At 37.6% G+C, this 20,967-nt stretch overlaps 1 protein-coding gene across 6 annotated transcripts in view; it reads right to left on the bottom strand.

Moving 5' to 3' along the window:
- The window catches only part of LOC107661172 (semaphorin-6A-like), a 67,825-nt gene extending 47,961 nt beyond the window's left edge, over positions 1-19,864 (bottom strand). For all 6 annotated transcript variants that reach the window (XM_016450647.1, XM_016450646.1, XM_016450645.1 and 3 more), the window contains exon 1: positions 19,732-19,864. The gene's annotated coding sequence lies outside the window, so the exon portion shown is untranslated. The remainder of the gene's footprint in view (positions 1-19,731) is intronic.
- Between the last annotated feature and the right edge of the window lie 1,103 nt (positions 19,865-20,967).

Below are 20,967 nucleotides of genomic sequence, written 5' to 3' on the forward strand. Positions count from 1 at the left end.
CCTTCTCGTTGTAATACCTATGTCATACCCATGTTATTATACAAATTTGTGTCCTCATAAACCACATAAACATGCACACACACACAGACTCACACACACACACACACACACAGAAAAAACATACAACAAAAAACTAATTCAGATATTAATACTATAATTGTCTCTCAATTTTGCTCAAATAACTTACATTCACCAAAGTTATTATAATTAACTAAAACTAAAACCATAAAAACATTTAATTACCTGAAATGTAATAAACATTAACTGAAATAAAATAAAAAATAGCTATATTTTAGTTTCTCAATTTCTCAATTTAATTTAGTTGAACTTGATGCATTTAAATAACTGAAACTATACAGTATATTCTGTAGTATATATATACAAACTATAACTATAACTATATAGACCAAAAAAAAAAGGACAGTTCCCCCAAAAATGAAAGAGTTGCTGGTAGCCATTGACTTCCAAAGTATGTTAAAAATACTACAGAGTTCAATGGCTCCCAGCAACTGTTTGTTCACCAACATTCTTCAAACTATCTTCTTCTGTGTTCAAACAGGTTTTAAACAACTTGAGGGCGAATAAAAGATGACAGAATTTTCATTTCTGGGTGAACTATGACTTTAAACTTCAACTACAATTACAATGAAAATTTTAAAAAATTAATTTGAATAATAAAAATATTTGTCTCGATGCTTAAATAACACTCACCAGGGTTACTATAGTTAACTAAAACCATTAAAAAACATTTTTGTTAATTGAAATAAAAGAACCTTGAATAAGTTTTCTTTTATTTCAGCTAGTTGCCAAAGCAGCATTTCTGATTTTCATTGAGTTGAACTGTGAAATACTAAAACAAGTCAAACAGACTCAAAGCTGATGATGCTGAAATAACACTTGTTCGTGCAGGAGCGTCCGTCTCATGTTTCTCTTTCTCCCGAGAGCTTTCCTGCAGATCTCATTTCTTCTCCACTCCTGATATCAGCTGTGTCATGCAATTCTTCTAATGGAGATTTCTCATTAATTGAGCGTCTGGCGTCGTAGATCACAGCTCTGTGTTTCTTCCAAAACTTGCGCTGGCAGTCATCGTCTCACTGCGAGGCAGAAGAGAGATGTGGGAGAAAAGCATCTAAATTGATTGTGTTGTTATGTGATCCGCGTGCAGAGTTTACAGGGCAGCTCCAGTCCTGTAATTTAATTTTACACTTAAAATAATTGGTGCTAATTTGGAGCGCTCATGAGGAGAGTATAGAAAGTGACGTACAGAGAGACAAAACAACAATAGCAGCAATCATTATTCAGGAGAGAGGAAACGTTCCTGCTCAAAACCAGATCATATGATCATCATTTAAAGTGCTTTACAGAGAACATCAATATACACATATAAAAGTCAAGTTGAAGAAATCATTTCAGAACAGAAGTGGGATAAAACACATACAGGACAGATCACATCCTCTGATGGGAAATGATTCGGTTCATACTGAGATCTCTGACTCTGTAGATCATCCAGAGAGCTGCAGGATGACCCAAAATTATTTAAAATATGTGACCCTGGAGCACAAAACCAGCCATAAGTGTCAATTTTTCGAAATTGTGATTTATACCTCAGATGAAAGCTGAATAAATAAGCTTTCCATTGATGTATGGTTTGTTAGGATAGGACAATATTTGGCTGAGATGCAACTATTTGAAAATCTGGAATCTGAGGGTGCAAAAAAATCAAAATATTGAGAAAATCATCTTTAAAGTTGTCCAAATTAAGTTCTTAGCAATGCATATTACTAATCAAAAATTAAGTTTTGATATATTTACGGTAGGAAATTTACTAAATATCTTCATGGAACATGATCTTTACTTAATATCCTAATGATTTTTGGCATAAAAGAAAAATCGATAATTTTGACCCATACAATGTATTGTTGGCTATTGCTACAAATATACCCCAGCGAATTAAAGGAACACTCCACTATTTTTGAAAATAGGCTCATTTAACAACTCCCCTAGAGTTAAACAGTTGAGTTTTACCGTTTTCGAATCCATTCAGCCGATCTCCGGGTCTGGCGGTAGCACTTTTAGCTTAGCTTAGCATAGATCATTGAATCTGATTAGACCGTTAACATCTCGCTCAAAAATGACCAAAGAGTTTCTATATTTTTCCTATTTAAAACTTGACTCTTCTGTAGTTACATCGTGTTGCGATTTTCTAGGCCGATATGGCTAGGAACTATACTCTCATTCCGGCGTAATAATCAAGGAACTTTGCTGCTGTAGCATGGGTGCAGCAGGTGCAATGATATTACGCAGCGCCTGAAAATAGTCCCCAGCACGCTCCCTGTGCAAGCAGGTGGTCACATTGGTTATGTTGACGGAAGTTAGCCTATTTTCATTTTCCGTCGTTCTTAGTACACGATGTAACTACAGAAGAGTCAAGTTTTAAATAGGAAAAATATAGAAACTCTTTGGTCATTTTTGAGCGAGATGCTAACGGTCTAATCAGATTCAATGATCTATGCTAAGCTAAGCTAAAAGTGCTACCGCCAGACCCGGAGATCGGCTGAATGGATTCGAAAACGGTAAAACTCAACTGTTTAACTCTAGGGGAGTTGGAAAATGAGCCTATTTTCAAAAATAGTGGAGTGTTCCTTTAAGTCTGCTTTTGTACTCCAGGGTCACATATAGTTCTCTCGCTAAAAACACAAAATCACACCAGACGCAGGAAAAACGCAAGCTTCTTTAACTCAAGCGCTGTGTTTTTAGACGCATGTTCATGAGCGAGATGCAATGCAGCGGTCAAACACGTCCGTCAAGCGCATGTTTCCACAGAAAAACACTGGAAAAGCAGAACTGCTACTGTATGTCTGATGTCTGATTTGTGTGTGATGCTGACAGACTGAACGCTGCTGCTGCTCTTATACTGACAGACACGAAGAGTCTGAATCGTCTGGACTTTATGAGTCGACCTCTGAAACGGAATGTTTTGGTTAAGAAATATTTAGCATTTCTCTTATTTTATATCATTTCTGAACATATAGGATACGTTTAAGACAATATTCACCGTCATACTTCATGCATCTTTTCTGCTGATTGTATTTAGGCTTCAAAATTCATGTTTGTTTCTGAAGATTGTCATGATGAACAAAACATGAAAGAATCTTTGTCAGTCACAGAGCATATTTTCTGCACTAATGAGACAACCAGAGTGATGCTACAACGTACAGAAGCACGTCATCACTGCAGCATTGTGTATATCGACGCTCCCAGTTTCTGTTAATAAACAAGTGTAAATAACCTCTGCAGGCGTCTCCATATTCTCTGAGTTTAGACTGACGCATGTGCAGATGCTATCTGGAGCTCACAGCCGGAGGTTCATGTGCTGGATGGGGTTTAACAGAAGCCGTTTCTCAGCGCTCAGACACAAAGAGACTCAAAGCTGTCAGCAACATCTCAGCGCCGAGGATTACGCTCCCTTTCAGATAAAAGCCTCCGCCGCTGCAAAATAAACAGCAGTGCTAAAGCAGCTTACGCTCCTGATGCCACAAATTGCATTCTGATATCGCAAAGTGGAAGTTTTGACTTTAAAACGGCCCTGGAGGATTCCTGACGGAGAAGATGAGCCTCAGCTCACTCTGAAGGCCTGGAGAGCTTGTGTGAGACGAGCAGAACAAAGAGGCGTTATCACATCAGCCGCAGGAGAACCTGCATTATCAGCGTCCAAACCCTCAGACAACATCATGAGAAACTGACCGTCCTCCAAACACACGCTCATGTTACACTCTTACTGAATGCTAAAGAGTCAAAAATCATTTACTCGCCCTCATGTCATTCAAACCTCTATGACTTCTGTGGAACTCATTTAGCAGTCATGGACGAAGTGAGACATTTCTCAAAATATCTTCTTTCAGTAAATGCGTAAGCAATGATTTTCAGTTTGGCTGGTAGCTTCCCTCTAAAGTTTCAGTAGAGCTGGGCGATAAACAATATAACATCCAGATCTTCACAACAAACCGCCAAAATAAAAGTTCGGTTTTACTTGAGGAAATTGTGACGGAAATAAATTACTATTGTATTCCAAAATGCATAGTAATAATAATAGTACTAATATTTTGAAGGAATATCAAACCAAGATATTTATTCATCCATGTTTTAATTAACACAGCTATTTTGTGCAGCATCTTATTACACTGCAATGTTTTGTTGTAAAACAGTTGTTGTATTTTCATTTGATTACATTTCATTAATCTTTTAAAGTTTATAAATTCATTTTATTGATGATAAATTTGTATTAAATCATAAAACACGGAATCCAGTAACGATAAAACGTAAAACACAGAATTTAGAGAAAAATAAAACTGATTTTAAGGAGCCATAAATTAAACACTATTTAATTGTGAACAAACAAGTCATGTTTACAATCACTCTCAAGGTCTAACATAACAAAATATGGTGATAAATATCAATATTGTATGATATGGAAAACAATATAGTGATAATATTTTTGCCCAGCCCTAGTTTCAGTGACAAAACTCATGAAAAATACACAAAAGAGCAATTTCAGACCAATCCATCTCAAGCAATGTGAGACAAACATGGATTTAATTCCAGGAATAAATGTTTTTTCCCAGTGGATCTCCTGCCATTAAACGAGCCGCACGCACACAATCTCCGCGTATTATCATCTTTTGTCCACGTCATTTATCATCGTTGACCGAACAAGTCATTCTGTGTCTCAGATAGACGAGTGTTTCTGACGCCGTTCCGTAAAGATAAGCTCCAGCATGAACCAGGTTATTATCGATAACTAAAACCAGAAAAAAAAATCATTTTTGTTGCTTCAAATAAAATAAACATTAACTGAACTGAAATAAAATATAAATAAACATAAACTTATTTTATTTCAGATAGTTCCCAAGGCAACATTTTTCATTTAGTTTAACTTGATGTACTAAAATAATATGAAATAAAATGAAATAAAAATTAATTTTAAAAACCTATACAAATGTATTTAAAGTAATACAAATGAAAAAAAAAACATGCAACAAAATTACTAAAACAAAACAGAAAAAAAAAAATATATTAAAAATGATACTAAAATAACACTGAATGAATCATTCCTCAAAAACATTTCTCTTTTTTATTTACTTCAACTTGTACTAAAATAACTAAAACTGAAATAAAAATGAATAAAAAAGTATGTCTATATTAATAAATATAGACATATTTAAAAACTTTTAAAAGAAATGGAAAACAAAAATAAAACCCATTTCAAAATATTAATAAAAGCTACAATAGCATCTCAATGATATTCAAACATCACTGTTGTGTAATATGCGCAAGTTACTTTTTCAAGTAACTAGTAAAGTAACACATTACTTTTTAATTTACAAACTTCAAATAAGCAACGCAAGTTACTTTTTTTTTCCAATTTATTGAGTGACAGCTCTCCTGTCCTCATGTTGAGAGAAATCAGAAGATGTTCCTGTAGTTCTAAAATAAATATGAATATGCATTAATTCATCTCACTCACAAAAACACAGATTCAGTATTCCTCAAAATGAATAAAAATAATGCAACTCAGAATATGACGCAAACCTGCAATAATTAAATGTTAAACAACACAAATATCCTTTATGTATTTAATCCCATTCTATTTGCTTCTGATGATCCAGTTCAACTGTACTAATAAGCCAAAATTACTCTAGACAAACATTTGCATCTTTTTTTATTGCTGAAGTGTGTTGAAATGTCTTCTTCTGCATTCTACTGTACGGACGTAAATGTACTTTCCCTTCAGCCTGAGGCTTATTCATTTCACTTTTGGTGTGAAAAGGCTTTTATATTTGCCAAAAATAGAACTTTTGTATTTTAAAAACAAACAAGCAAGCCCTGTCCAGATTTAAAAAGTAACGCAAAAGTAACGTAACGCATTACTTTCCATAAAAAGTAACTAAGTAACGCAATTAGTTACTTTTTTTATGGAGTAATGCAATATTGTAATGCATTACTTTTAAAAGTAACTTTCCCCAACTCTGCCGAGCACAGTGAAGCAGGAAGCACATCAGGACACACAGGAAGTCCAGACGGCGCCGGTCACATGACACCTGCAGCGAACAATGAACTCGTGCGACACAGAGCGAGCGTCGGTGACGCTCGAGGTCAATCCCAGCGAACGCAGCAGATTAGAGTCTCTATCTGAGGGAACAGATGCCCCTCCAGCGCTGCTCCTTTATTTCACTCAACCGGATTAAAGACACTCAAGCCGCATCAGATGATGCTGATCGAGCGCATGTAAGAGAACACCAGCGGACGATTAGCGCTCATTACATCAGCGGGAGCAGGAGCCTTCCCTTCACGGCACTGCAGAGTCGGTCGCTCTGAAAGCGTCAGCGTTCCTGTTGAATTCGTTCCTCACATCCCACAACACACACATCTGAGACGCACCATTCACACACATCTGAATGAGACATTACACAGACAGCTAGTTATAAATACTGTAACCGATCCATAACACTAACACAGTGTTCTGCATTTATACCATTTTTTTCTCATTTTTGCAAGTTTACAGTTTTTCATGTAAAGCTCACTTATGTCTACAAATGTATTCCTAAATATGATTAATTGGTTAATTCCATAGAATTTTATTTTATATACAGCTAATTATAATTACTATAACCATAAACACCAACAGAAAACTTTATGGATTTTTTTTTTTTTATAAAATAATAATAATTATTATTATTACTTATTTTATTTTTTACAATTTTACTGTTTATAATTTATCAGGTTTAGTTCACTTAAGGCTACAAATTTATTCCTGTAGCCATAAGTGCTTAATTCCACAGACTTCTATTGTTTTTTTAACCTAACACTAACAGAAACATTTTATAATTATTATTATTGTTATTATTACAATTATAACTTGTCAGGTTTAGCTCACTTATGGCTACAAATGTATTCCTAAAATATGCTGAAGTGCATAATTCCACAGACTTCTATTGATTTATATACAGTTAGGTATAATTACTAAAAACCTTGCGCTAACAGAAAATGTTGGCATTTTTAATTTTATTTATTTTAAATTTAAACAATTGTGCATGTTATAATTTGTCAAGTTTAGCTCACTTATGGCTACAAATTAATTCCTGTAGCCACAAGTGGTTAATTCCATAAACTTCTATTGTGTTTTATATAAAAAATTATACTATACAGAAAACTTCCATTTTTATTTATTTTTTTATATATTTTAATAATTTTAAGGTTTATTATTTAACTTTATTTGCTTATTTTTTATAGCATTGTTACTAGGGGTGTAAAGGAACATGTATTTGTACTTAAAATTTGGTTCGGTATGCATGTGTGCGAACACAGCGTTGTTTTAACCACTGCACATGCAGAACTTCTCTGTGTGCGCAACATATTTAGAAACTCTGTTTGTAAGGTACATCCATATATTTTCAAACAAGATGTAGGAGATATAGGACAATACTGTTTATATCGATGTACTTCCATGTTGTGAACTCATCTGAAAACTAAACGCAGGACACAGAACACATACTGAACACGAGACGTGCTTTATATTAAGAGTTTCAAAATAACTCCTCATACAGTTTACAGTGGTTTGCAAAGCCCTTCTGTCAAATGCACATTTCCGCAGCACATAACCTACAGTAGATCTTATGGTTTTATTCTTGTCTGTAAATGTTAGAAAGTCACACAAATACTTCCATCCTGAACAGTTACGTCAAAACATTTCTCCCAAACTCTTCAGTAAGGAGAGCAGATGATGACAGAATGTTGATGTTTTGAGAGAACGATCATGAATCAGTCCTGAACACCTGAAGCCGATCTACTGCGGCTCCTCATCCCGGAGCGCGAGCAGCTGAATAAAGCAGCTCTTCACACACGGATGGGTATGTGGGTCACAGATAGCCTGTTGGGGCCGAACACGGGGGTGATTTGTGGTCAGTAATGGGGCGTCCTGAGCTCTTTGTCTCGGGCCCCTCGTATCGTCTCTCTGGGAGCCTCTTTCTCAACACCCTGCCCACGTGATCCACACTGACGCCTTTGTCCAAAACCTATTGAAAACCAGTCTGAGCCAGGACCACCAATTAGCTGAGCCCCATGGGGTGACACGGCCCCTGAATGCACGGGGTCCCACATACCACTCCCAGCATGCTCTGCATGACAAGATCCAGCTTATCTGTCAAACCAACGCTAGCCTGCAGCATCCGTAAGACGAGCCGTGTGACCGCGAGCGCTCACATAATCACGTGTGATTGTCTTACACATCCACCGCCGTCATCTAGAGCACTAGATGAGATTACCAGAGGACATTCAAAAGTAACGTTCCCAAATGTTTGCAGAATGATCAAATGGAATGTTTCATTAACGTTCACATAAACTATTTTTTGAACGGTCAGACAACATTCAGAAACAATGTTATATAAATATAATAAATAAAGTTTTTAGAACATACTTTGTTAGCTTAGACGTAGGCGACAAGACCAAAATCTTATATCACGATACGAGTCATTTTATTTCTCAATATAGTTATTTGCTGCAAGTAAGGTTGTTAAGATGCCAACATTTTAGATGAAAATGACATTTTGCAATTCTTCATATCAATTTTAATATCACACCAAAAATAATACTATCCTAAATAACAGAAGTAAAATGATATCAAACTCAGTCAGAGATTACATAGAACAAAAAAAAAAAGAAACAAAACAAAAATCAGCGATAAAATAGAACAAAAAACCCCCATAAAAACAGTTTGAATTAAATATCCACTGATTCTTATTAAAGCTACAAATGTGATTCAGTCCAAAGCAGTGAGTGATTTTCTCTTTGTCTTTTGTTGTTTGATTAATATTAATTAATGACACATACAGCAGCAGGACCGAATCCACAGATTCACACACACACTTCCCATCCAATATATCGCAATAAGCATTGTGCGTTGGTACTTTTAATATGAAACAAAGTCTCAGATTCCAAATTCTGAATGAATTAATTCAAACAATGAATGCTGTTTTGGCTCTGTTTAATGTGAATTGACAGATCGCTGTAGCGCCTCAGTGAACTGATCGTCTCCTCCGCTTTATTACTAGTTATAGCACAAAATAAACATGACTAAATATCTGAAGGTAAGTTAAAAGAAAGAGTACAACTTTACAATCCGTAACCTGTCTCATGTAATCGCTCAATCAGTGTTTCAGCCGCGCAAAGACGTCAATATAACGGCTTGTAAAAAATGTCACGTAACGTCACATTTACCTCAGAAAAACATATTCGGTGACCATAAACTCATTAGTCAGATAGAAAAATAAACTGTAGAGAAGGGCTTTTTGCTAAATATATGCACTATATAACATATTCATTATACATTTTTTTTAAAGATTTACTGTTCTTCAATGTTTATGTTTGAATAAATCCATCTAGTTTTTATGACAGCCACCATTATGTTTATATTTCAAAAAACGAATTGAAGTAGAAATATTATGTAATTGTAACTTCATTATTTTAAAAACTTCATTAAGTGTAATTTTAACAAACCAGTCAATTTTAACCTTCAATATTATAGTAATGTAGTACCAACTGACTCTCATGTATATTTTACAGCATTAGTTGAGAGATTTTTTTCCTTGAGAGAATTGGCATGTACTGTACCTGATACGTATCCAAAATAATCGATATTGAATCGAATCGAATCGAATGAGCTTGTGAACGAGAATCGAATCGAATTGTGAAATTTGTGTCAAAACCCAGCCCTAACTAAGCTCAGTCTCACCTGCAGTTTGGCTTTAATGTCACACTTTAATGAAATACAGTTGATCCTAATCATAATGCCGGGCCGACTGACCTCCATCCTCGTGACCTTTGACCTGCTCTAGCGTGTGGGAATGTGGTGTTACTGTAGCGTGTTGCTGGGAGACATGCAGCTATTCAGCGGCTGATGGAAACATCCATTAAACAGATGCATGTTCCTGCTGCTGCTGTTTAATGAAGCCTCTGAATAATCGCACGCCTGAAGAAAAACATGATATTTCTTTTGCTTTAGGGCTCATTTCATTCTGAACCAGCATGGTTAGGGTCAGATAGATGGTCTCTCTCAGTTCAGTATTTAACCCAAATAAGAGGAAATGTTTCAGTCAGACAGGCTTCTGAAGGTCTTGCATTTGATTATTACAAGGTCTGACGATGAGAAACCAGACAGACGCTACTTCCTGTGGCCTCGTGGGTCAAATGTTTTGTCTACACACACTCACTCACACACACACACGCCGCATAAAACCTCTAATCTGCATTTACAAGTTAAAGTATAGAACCAAACAGTATCAACTCTTCAGTGCCCGGGACTAGATTCTCACAGTCTTTATTTATTCAAACTGAACATGATCTCAGCACACAGATGAAACACAGCCACATTCCCTCAGTGCAGCTCTAGTTTGAACTCTTTTTAACGATCATGCTTTCTGCTCCCGATTGTTGACGTTGTCTCTGTGCAATCGCGGTGATTGTTCCTGACACGCCGTGCATTGCAAAATGGGAAGTTCCACATGAATCGAGCTCTTGTTAACTGTTTAACCATTAAACAGCAGCTTTCACATTAACTAGCAGCGGCAGTGAAGCAAACAGCCTGCGCTGTAATGAAGCTCTCCGCTCGTTTGATGAGCCTCAATTAAGCTGCGTTTATTTGACACACTGTCACATTCCATATGGACGACTTGACGATGAACGACTGCTTTCATTACAGTAACCTGGGAATAAAAGGCCCAGAGCAATTAGCATATAAAAACCGTGGAGTCATACAGATAAACGCCTGCGAGCCGAAGCAGATATTGAGTTTCTGAAGAACCAACTGGATGGCTCTTAAAATAAAGGCTCTTTAATGGCATTGATGATTCCATGTAGAACCTCTTTAGGTTCTTTATAGTGGAAAAAAGTTCTGAAAGGACCTTTGGGGAACCCAAAATGGTTCTTCTATGGCGAACCCCCTTTAGAAATCGTCATTTTTAGGAGCATTGAGTCATTAGACCAATTCAAACTGTGAGTTTGAAACTGTTTTTGAGTCTGTTTGACCAATTCATTACAGTGAATCAGTTAGACAGTCATTTATTCATGAGTCAAAACCAACTGTTCACAATGTAGTCATCAGACTGATTCAAATTGTGAGTTTGAGACTGTTCTTGAGTCTTTTTGACTAATTCATTACAGTGAATCAGTTAGAGAGTCATTTATTCACGAGTCAGACTCCACTGTCTACACTGTAGTCATCAGACTGATTCAAATTGTGAGTTTGAGACTGTTCTTGAGTCTTTTTGACTGATTCATTACAGTGAATCAGTTAGAGAGCCATTTGTTCATGAGTCGAAACAAACTGTTCACACTGTAGTCATCAGACTGATTCAGATTGTGAGTTTGAGACTGTTCGTGAATCTTTTGACTGATTCATTACAGTGAATCAGTTAGAGAGTCATTTGTTCATGAGTCGAAACAAACTGTTCACACTGTAGTCATCAGACTGATTCAGATTGTGAGTTTGAGACTGTTCTTGAGTCTTTTTGACTGATTCATTACAAGGAATCAGTTAGAGAGTCATTTATTCATGAGTCAGACTCCACTGTCCACATTGTACATTCACACTTTTCTGGATCCGTGTGTTCATGTGGATCGCTTTAGATGATCATCACCTCACACAAAGACAAACTGAGCCATTACGTCCTGAAAGCTCACAGCAACATGCACCGAAAACCACGAAAACCACATGAAATCAGTCCCTGAATCAGACACCTTCTTTGAACCCAACACACGTGTCCGAGCGCCATGAGCGCCATCGAACACAGGAGCTGCGGTGAGCTTCATCTGACGCTCCTCATGAAGCTCAATGACTGAGACACTCTTGAGTTTCCAGAGACTCAGAGACCAGCAGATCAAGAGAGATCCTGAACATCAGATAAACCCTTTTACCCTTTCTGTTCATCAGTGCAACATTCACAACTGTGGATCTGAATTAAACGGGTCACACAGGAATCCAATGTAAAAACTTCAACAACAAAGTGAATCTGGTAAATATGATGAAAATTATATAAACTAAATAATTTATACAGGTGATCTGTCTGTACGTAAGATCTTTAAACCTTCAAGGCAAGTCTGTCAAGTAAACATTATCAAGACAAACTTTGCTTTTATAGTTAAAAAATATGAAAGTACAGTCGAATGAATTTATTTTAATTCTACTTCCTGACATTCAAATTCTGAACCCTGATTGCGAAATCAATTGAAATTCGAATTCAGAAAGTGAGTTAAATAGAGTCATTCTGAATGGAGCGTGACGCTTTGAATATGAGCGTTACCGAAGAGCTAATATTATATTTGCTGCCTGCAAACGGTTAAAGTTGCGATGAAAGCGAAGTAGCATCAGATCTTTTCATTCAAATTTAGTGCATTATCGGCAAAGAACAAATGTGGGGCGGGACTTGGTTCATGCATCGATTGTTGATTAGATCTTGATATGTGGGCGTGGCTCTCAAAGTGTATGTAGATGAGCATGAGCTCGAGGGGAGGGGCTTAAGAGAACTAAATGACTGGAGAAGATCCTGTTAGACTGAACATTTTGAAAAATTTAAATCTGCATGGAGGAATCATTCATAATAAACTCAATAACATGCATTTAGAAAATAGACAAGTGTTCTTGAGTCTTTTTGACTGATTCATTACAAGGAATCAGTTAGAGAGTCATTTATTCATGAGTCAGACTCCACTGTCCACATTGTACATTCACACTTTTCTGGATCCGTGTGTTCATGTGGATCGCTTTAGATGATCATCACCTCACACAAAGACAAACTGAGCCATTACGTCCTGAAAGCTCACAGCAACATGCACCGAAAACCACAAAATCTCCCTGAAATCAGTCCCTGAATCAGACACCTTCTTTGAACCCAACACACGTGTCCGAGCGCCATCTGATCTGCAGAACACAGGAGCTGCGGTGAGCTTCATCTGACGCTCCTCATGAAGCTCAATGACTGAGACACTCTTGAGTTTCCAGAGACTCAGAGACCAGCAGATCAAGAGAGATCCTGAACATCAGATAAACCCTTTTACCCTTTCTGTTCATCAGTGCAACATTCACAACTGTGGATCTGAATTAAACGGGTCACACAGGAATCCAATGTAAAAACTTCAACAACAAAGTGAATCTGGTAAATATGATGAAAATTATATAAACTAAATAATTTATACAGGTGATCTGTCTGTACGTAAGATCTTTAAACCTTCAAGGCAAGTCTGTCAAGTAAACATTATCAAGACAAACTTTGCTTTTATAGTTAAAAAATATGAAAGTACAGTCGAATGAATTTATTTTAATTCTACTTCCTGACATTCAAATTCTGAACCCTGATTGCGAAATCAATTGAAATTCGAATTCAGAAAGTGAGTTAAATAGAGTCATTCTGAATGGAGCGTGACGCTTTGAATATGAGCGTTACCGAAGAGCTAATATTATATTTGCTGCCTGCAAACGGTTAAAGTTGCGATGAAAGCGAAGTAGCATCAGATCTTTTCATTCAAATTTAGTGCATTATCGGCAAAGAACAAATGTGGGGCGGGACTTGGTTCATGCATCGATTGTTGATTAGATCTTGATATGTGGGCGTGGCTCTCAAAGTGTATGTAGATGAGCATGAGCTCGAGGGGAGGGGCTTAAGAGAACTAAATGACTGGAGAAGATCCTGTTAGACTGAACATTTTGAAAAATTTAAATCTGCATGGAGGAATCATTCATAATAAACTCAATAACATGCATTTAGAAAATAGACAAGTTCATTTTCATTTCATGCTGACTTTAAACGGTTAATATGTTGGTGCTGTAATGTAAAACCAAGACGACTAATTAAAACAATCCTTGTGTGGATATAAAAGAGCAAACTCAGTGACATGACGTGAACCCTGCAGCACAACATCCACTGTGTCCATTTACAAACAACTGACACGCTTGTCCAAACCATTCTTGAGTAACGCAGCGATGAATGAAGGCATTGTGTGGCTCGCATTCCAGCGACACGGCGTCTTATCAGCGGCCGCGCATGAAGTGCTGTTTGTTTTAGCTTGTATTCAAACATGCTGATGGGCCGTGGACGAGCGATCAAACGCAGGTGCGCCGCGGCTCCGTATGTAGGTCAGCTCTTGCCGTATATCTGGAGACTGTTGCTGCAACACTTAAATTAGCCGCGCGACGCGGCCTGCAACAGCGCAAGATGGACGACCGGCTGTTTGCTGACGACGCGTTTCTCTTATCAAGTTGAAATGGAGAAGCGGGAGGTTTGTGAAATTCTACAGCTCAAGTCTTTCTGTGTGCAGCAAAGCACTGAATCATCAGGAGGAATAAACAGCTGCCCCTCTGACGAAGAACAGACGACTGTGAGGTAGAAACAGCAGCACAGAGAGACGTCTGTGATGAAAGGCTCATGGGAGGCACATGTGTAACAGATCTGCCTCCGTTCCTCTTTTGGCAGAGGAAGGAAACGCTCGGAGACTCGGAGAGGTGATAAGTGCTCCTGCGTCGCTCCTGATGGACGGGTCCGAGCCCAACACTGGGAGCCTTGTGGTCTCGCTTATATACGAGCGGCCGCATGACGCCACATGGATGCAATTTGTTCCTTACATGTGGAATGAATGTAGCGGCATTGTGAACGTCTGCAGAGTCTCAGTCGCTGCCGCCGTGTGTTTACATGCTCGCAGACGGCAGGCAAGGCTTCATCACAGAGCCAACAAGAATAACAAAACATACGCAAACAAATCAGTCAGATTATGTGCAGTGAGATGCCGAACACTAATCCACCGATAAAACCCTTCAGATGAGTATCAGCCTGAGACCCAGCTAACAGAAATGTGTTCTAAGAACGTCATCAAAATGCTATTTCTGTTACATTATGAACATTTTTCTTGGTGACATGAACATTACGTTTTATCATTCTGCACACGTTATGAGAACGTTACTATTTGAATGTTCTCCGAACGTTCTAAACAAATAGTAACACTTCAAAAGCGTTCGACAAATGATCGGGACTGAGTTCTGTGCTTCAAAGCGCCTGTGGATGTCACGCGGAGGATGTTTTAATTCACAGCCGCTCGCAGAAGCTCCACCTGCTCCTCAAGAGATGATCTCATGAAGTTCAAAGACGCAGATTCGCTTCAGAGCGTTTCATGTGTTTGTAGTTCAGAAGCTCAGGTCAGGAAATCACAGCGGGATGACAAACGTCTCCATTCAGAGAGTTGAGAATATCTCATGATTAAAGCGTCTGACTCCCTAAAAACAACCACAGCGAGGTGAGGATCTACGGGCAGCGCTCAAATCTTCATTTACTCGCCCTCATGTTGTTCCTCATGACTTTCTTCTGCACAAAAGAAGATATTTTGAAGAATGTCTCAGTGTTTTATTCTACATAATGAAAGTCAGTGTTTGGTTTCCAAGGTTCTTCAAAATATTTACTTCTGTGCTCCACTCAAGAGAGAAAGTCATACAGGTTTGGAACGACACGAGGGAGAGTAAATGATGACAGAATGATCATTTTAGGTGAACTAAAGAGCCTGAGATTGACGACAATTACAGAATCCAGAGTACAGCAGCATAAACATGTTTGTCCAGCGATTAAAATGATCCACACACTCTCAGAAATCGAGCAGAATGTACTGTTAATATGTAGGAATTTTCTGCATTGATTTTTCACAGGTGTTTTACCTGTATTTTTAACTATGCATTAACTGTTATATTATGTTCAGATTCTGAGTTCAAGTTTTATGTTGCGGGTCAAACTGACCCTAACTGGATTCAGTACAATTCACATAAAATCAGGTAAAAACAGTAAACCTATACTTCTCACACATTACAACCAAAAAAACTAATAAAAACATGAGAACTGTTTTTTAAACTTCTCTTTTTAGAAAAAAACATGAACAATTTAAAATGTTTACATCTGACCCTAAAAAAGAAAAGGTCACTAATTTTCCAACCAGTATTTCCTAGAACCCGCAACATAATACAAGCGTTAAAGGAAATATCTGGCAGAAAATGAGCAGTGCCTTCTCAGTTTTTTTATTTCTTAAAATGCAGGATGAGCGAGACGAGCAATAATCATCAGTACATGATTGTCCAGCGTGGCCCCTTTAAGCAGCTCTGCTGGTCTGTAACGTTCCATGGCCCCTCACACACACACACACACACACCAACAGTGTTTCAGCCTGAAACTATGGCAACAGAATAAGAAAGCAGTCGCCATGATTAATAGATGAGAGAGGCAGTGCCAAACGCCGGCCTGGAGACGAGACACATGCACTGTCCCTCTCTCTCTCTCTCTCTCTCACGCCGCTGGAAACCACACACACACACACACACACACACACACACACTCAACAGCAACGAGGCAGTGCCAAACGCCGGCCTGGAGACGAGACACATGCACTGTCCCTCTCTCTCTCTCTCTCTCTCACGCCGCTGGAAACCACACACACACACACACACACACACACACACACACTCATCAGAACGACAACACAAACTCCCAGAACCTGTGAGAAAACACACACACACACACACACACACTGTCAGCATCAGTGTGTGATTATTCAGCTCATCATTCGGACACCAGCTGAAGTTTGTCGTCATCAGACTCGTGTTTACAGGACAAACACTTATAGATTTGCTTTCCCGCTCAAAACACTTCCTTCCAAACAGCACGACTGAAGGAAGAGTTCAGATTTTAGTTTGCTGATCACTGAGCACAATGATCATATTCAATCAAAAACACTAGATTTCCTTACTTCTGCTCACAAACCTGACCTTAAGCTACTGATTTTTACAGTTTGGGTCAAAGCAGCTTCACAGTAATAAACAGGCAAACAGCAGCATCAATAATTTTAATAATAATAACCGTCTGCACACTGTTATTAACCCAAGTTGTATTGTATTGTTTGTTTGTTTAACACGAGGGCAGCTTTTTTAGAATACTGTCATGCTGAAAACCATACTTATATTATTAAAATTTAAAACAGAACTAAAGATATTGAAATATCTAGAGATGATAACAGAAATATCTTTACTGAAATATAAACACTACTAACAGCATGCAGACATTTACTCTTTATTTTTCCATGTGGATGAGCACAATCTCTCCATAAGTCACCAATATCATCAGAATGAAACCATTAATAACATCTACAAACGTGACAGAAGACAAGTGATTTTAAAAGAGAAAACTGTTTTTAAACCTCTTAATAAAGTTCTCTATAGGAGCATCAACAATCAAACCCGTCCAAAACCTGAAACTCAAAGAACAGTTGGATAAAAGTTGTTTTTCTATCATGTAAAATGACAGAAACGTGAATTTTCCTTCTTCAAACGCACAATAATCCACTTAAATGTTCCAATTACTCAGTAATGTGGCCAGCCAGAGCCGCTCATGCATTAAACATGATCATGTGAATCATAGATGAGAGCTATCGACAGCATTTCTGAGGCTGTGATTTACGCTGTGCTACTTTAACATAATTGAGAGCAATTCATTGGCCGTCATCAATAATTCAGACTGAACGAATCCTGGCCTCCGCAGAGAAAATGTAAACACACGCCGGTGCGATTGAGGCTCGCTGGTGTGACAAACAGCCATCAGTCACGCTCAATGCCGCTCTCATTGGCTTTGTGCGGAAGAGCACATCAGATGCCCTGCTTACAATCACATCAAAACACTGAATTCACCTCATAATTCACTGCTTCATCAGAGGACGGCATTTCTCCTGTTTGTTACGCCAATGCACTTCAATTCAAGCACTTTTCACAATGCATATTGTTTCCAAGCAGCTTCACAGAAAACAAATGTGTCTTCATTACAATTTAAGAGTAGTGCATAAAAAAGAGCTGTAGAAATGCTCCATTCATTCATTTTGTGTTATCGGAGACTGAGTCAAAGTAATGTCCATATGGCATAAATGTACAGTTCATGCAATTAATACCACATATTCATTAAAGCAATGATTACATGATGTGATCATGATTTCAATATAAGGATAATTTGGCCATTTTATGTTGATTCGGAGCTGCATTTCATTCTAGGAGATAAATGAGACAATCATTTCAATCATTAATATTCACTCATTTTCACAAACATGATCTTTTTAATGCACCAGGAACAGAATAAAAACACGTTCCCTGCTATCTAATCTTTTCCTGAAAATGAACTTGATTGCTAACCTTAACAAAAAGACGTGAAATAATAGAAACGTGATTAAATCTGAATAATGATGAGGATGCAGGTCAAAACTGTGTCAGGGTTTTATCACAGAAAATTAATCAATATCATAGAATTGGAGAATCCAGCACAAACAAATGATTATACTATGAATTATAATTAGTGGTCGGCCTTGCCGATATATCGGCCGATATTTGGATTTTTTTTTTTTATCGGCATTAACCAATCTTTTTTTTTCTGTTTGGACAATATGTTGCAAGTGGGAAAGTCTTTATTTTTACAGATTTTTCAATTCTTTATATTTAATTTTCAAATTAAATAATTTAGTAAATATTATGTAAAATAAATACAGATTTAATTTCAGCAAAAGTCAGATAGAGTGATGATATATCATACATATCGGCTTTTTATCGGCCTCCATGCTTTCTAAGATACCGCCATCGGCGGTCAAAACATCCACATCTACACAAATGCAGCTGATCTTCAGTATTTCTGCATGTAATACATCATCTGAAGAGAGGACTGAAGCGCAGCTATTCACTGACACTGATGCTCAGCGGCTGAGGCAGAACCACAGCGCTTCAAGATAAAACACCTGAAATAATGCACCTCAACACAAAGCCGTGTGAATTCAGAGCGCCGATAGTCGTGGAATCTTGGCTCGGTCGGGACGCGTGGCCGCCTGCCATCTCACAGGGAGAACACACTCAACCAACAGCAGACAATGAGATTAACAAACACTATTTTATTCTGAGCCTCCAAACCCAAGCGCTCACCGCTGAGACAGACTAAACGCTGCCGTCCTGCCCAAACAGATGCTGTTTCATTGTTACATCCAGACACTCTCAGCTCAAGAAGTCTGTCGGATTGCATTCATTTGGGAATAAAGTGGTAGAAACGGGCAGAGCGCTGAAACGGACACACCCTGCTCGACCTCCGGGTCACAGGAGAGCGGCCGGCCTCACAAACCCCCGGATGAGGTTTCACACTGACCTTCTTCAGTCTAATATGACTGAGACTTGAACCTGTTACTGTGACAAACAGAGCTGGAGAGACATACAGTAATACTCAATCATAACTTCAAATGACTGAACCGCATCATTTTCATCAGAATAACTACAGCCCTGCGCTTCACGCAGAACTACAACAACCGCACATTTATTCCGTTGCGATGACATATATCTCCATCTCAGCCGCTTATTACTGATGAGTGCAATTCTTGAAATCAGTAAAGCACGGAGATGTTGTTTGTTCTCCGTCACACCCTCATATTCAACACTCGCATTCAGAAGATGAATGACTTTATAAGCATGCATTAGAGAAGTTTAGCGGAGTGACGTCACCAGCCCCCCGCGCCTGAGATCAAAGTAACGCGCGACAGAAAGAAACAATATATCGTTCTAAACATCATCATCATCATCATAAACAGCGTGCGCGCGGTCGCATGAAAAAGCAACTTCAGTCTCTATTCTCATGTACGTACCGCGTGTGACAGCGTCTTCACATCGATAGATCCATGAGAAATCCCGATCACTGATCGATCGATCCGCGGAAACGGCAGAGGAACGGCGAAGCGAACAATGAGCGGCGCATTCAGCTACACGAGCGAGCGGCTGCTCATCACACACACACAGGGAGGAGCCTCAGACCTCAGAGCTTTTGTTTCAGACGCGCATCTTCAGCAGCTCCATCACACTGTGTGTGTTTACTTCACAATTAACGCAACGCACGCACGTGGAGACACTCAGAGAAACTCACACCGCTATTTCTGTCAGCAACTATATAAGCACCCGACAAGCACCTTTTATGCTATTATTTATTGTCCTCTCTAATCTTTTTTTTCCTTTCCATTTTTATTTTTGTGCATCAATATACATACATAGAATTGTGCATATTAATGAAATATTCATATCTTATATCCTATATATTATTATGTATTAATATATATTAATATAAACAATTAAAACTGTTGGAATATTCATATAGTATAACCTATGTATCATAACACACTATATACTAATATTGCATCAATATACATAATTATAATTGTGCATATAAATGGATTATTCATATCTTACAGCCTACATATTAATATAGTATTAAGATTGCATCAATATACACAATTAAAATTGTGTGGAATATTCTTATCTCATAGGCTAAATATTACAGTAATATATAGTAATATTGCATCAATAAACAAAATGATTTATATTGATGGAATATTCATATTTTATAGCCTACATTAATATATTATTTATTAATATTGCCTCAATATACAAAATTAAAATGATGCATATTAATGGAATATTCATATATTTTACCTATATTTTCATATATACTAATATTGAATCTGTATAAATAATTAAAGTATTGCATGTTAATGGAATATTAATATCTTACAGCCTTTATATTAATATATTATATATTAATATTGCATCTATATACACATACAATTGTGTATATTTATGAATCATTCTTGTCAAAAAACAATATATTATTATATTATACTAATATTGCTTCAAAACACAATTAAAATTATGCGTATCGGTGGAGTATTGTTGTGCACATTGATGGAATATTCATATACATTGCATATTGCATCAATTAAAATAAAATAAAAATAAAAAGGTGACTGGAAATCGTATTGTAATGAAGTAGCCTACATTGAAATTGAATTGTGTGTGTTTGGTGTGTGTGTGTGTGTGTGTGTGTGTGTGTG

Source organism: Sinocyclocheilus anshuiensis, unplaced genomic scaffold, assembly GCF_001515605.1.
Source record: "Sinocyclocheilus anshuiensis isolate Anshui unplaced genomic scaffold, SAMN03320099.WGS_v1.1 scaffold2373, whole genome shotgun sequence".
In the NCBI taxonomy this organism is placed as follows: Eukaryota; Metazoa; Chordata; class Actinopteri; order Cypriniformes; family Cyprinidae; genus Sinocyclocheilus; species Sinocyclocheilus anshuiensis.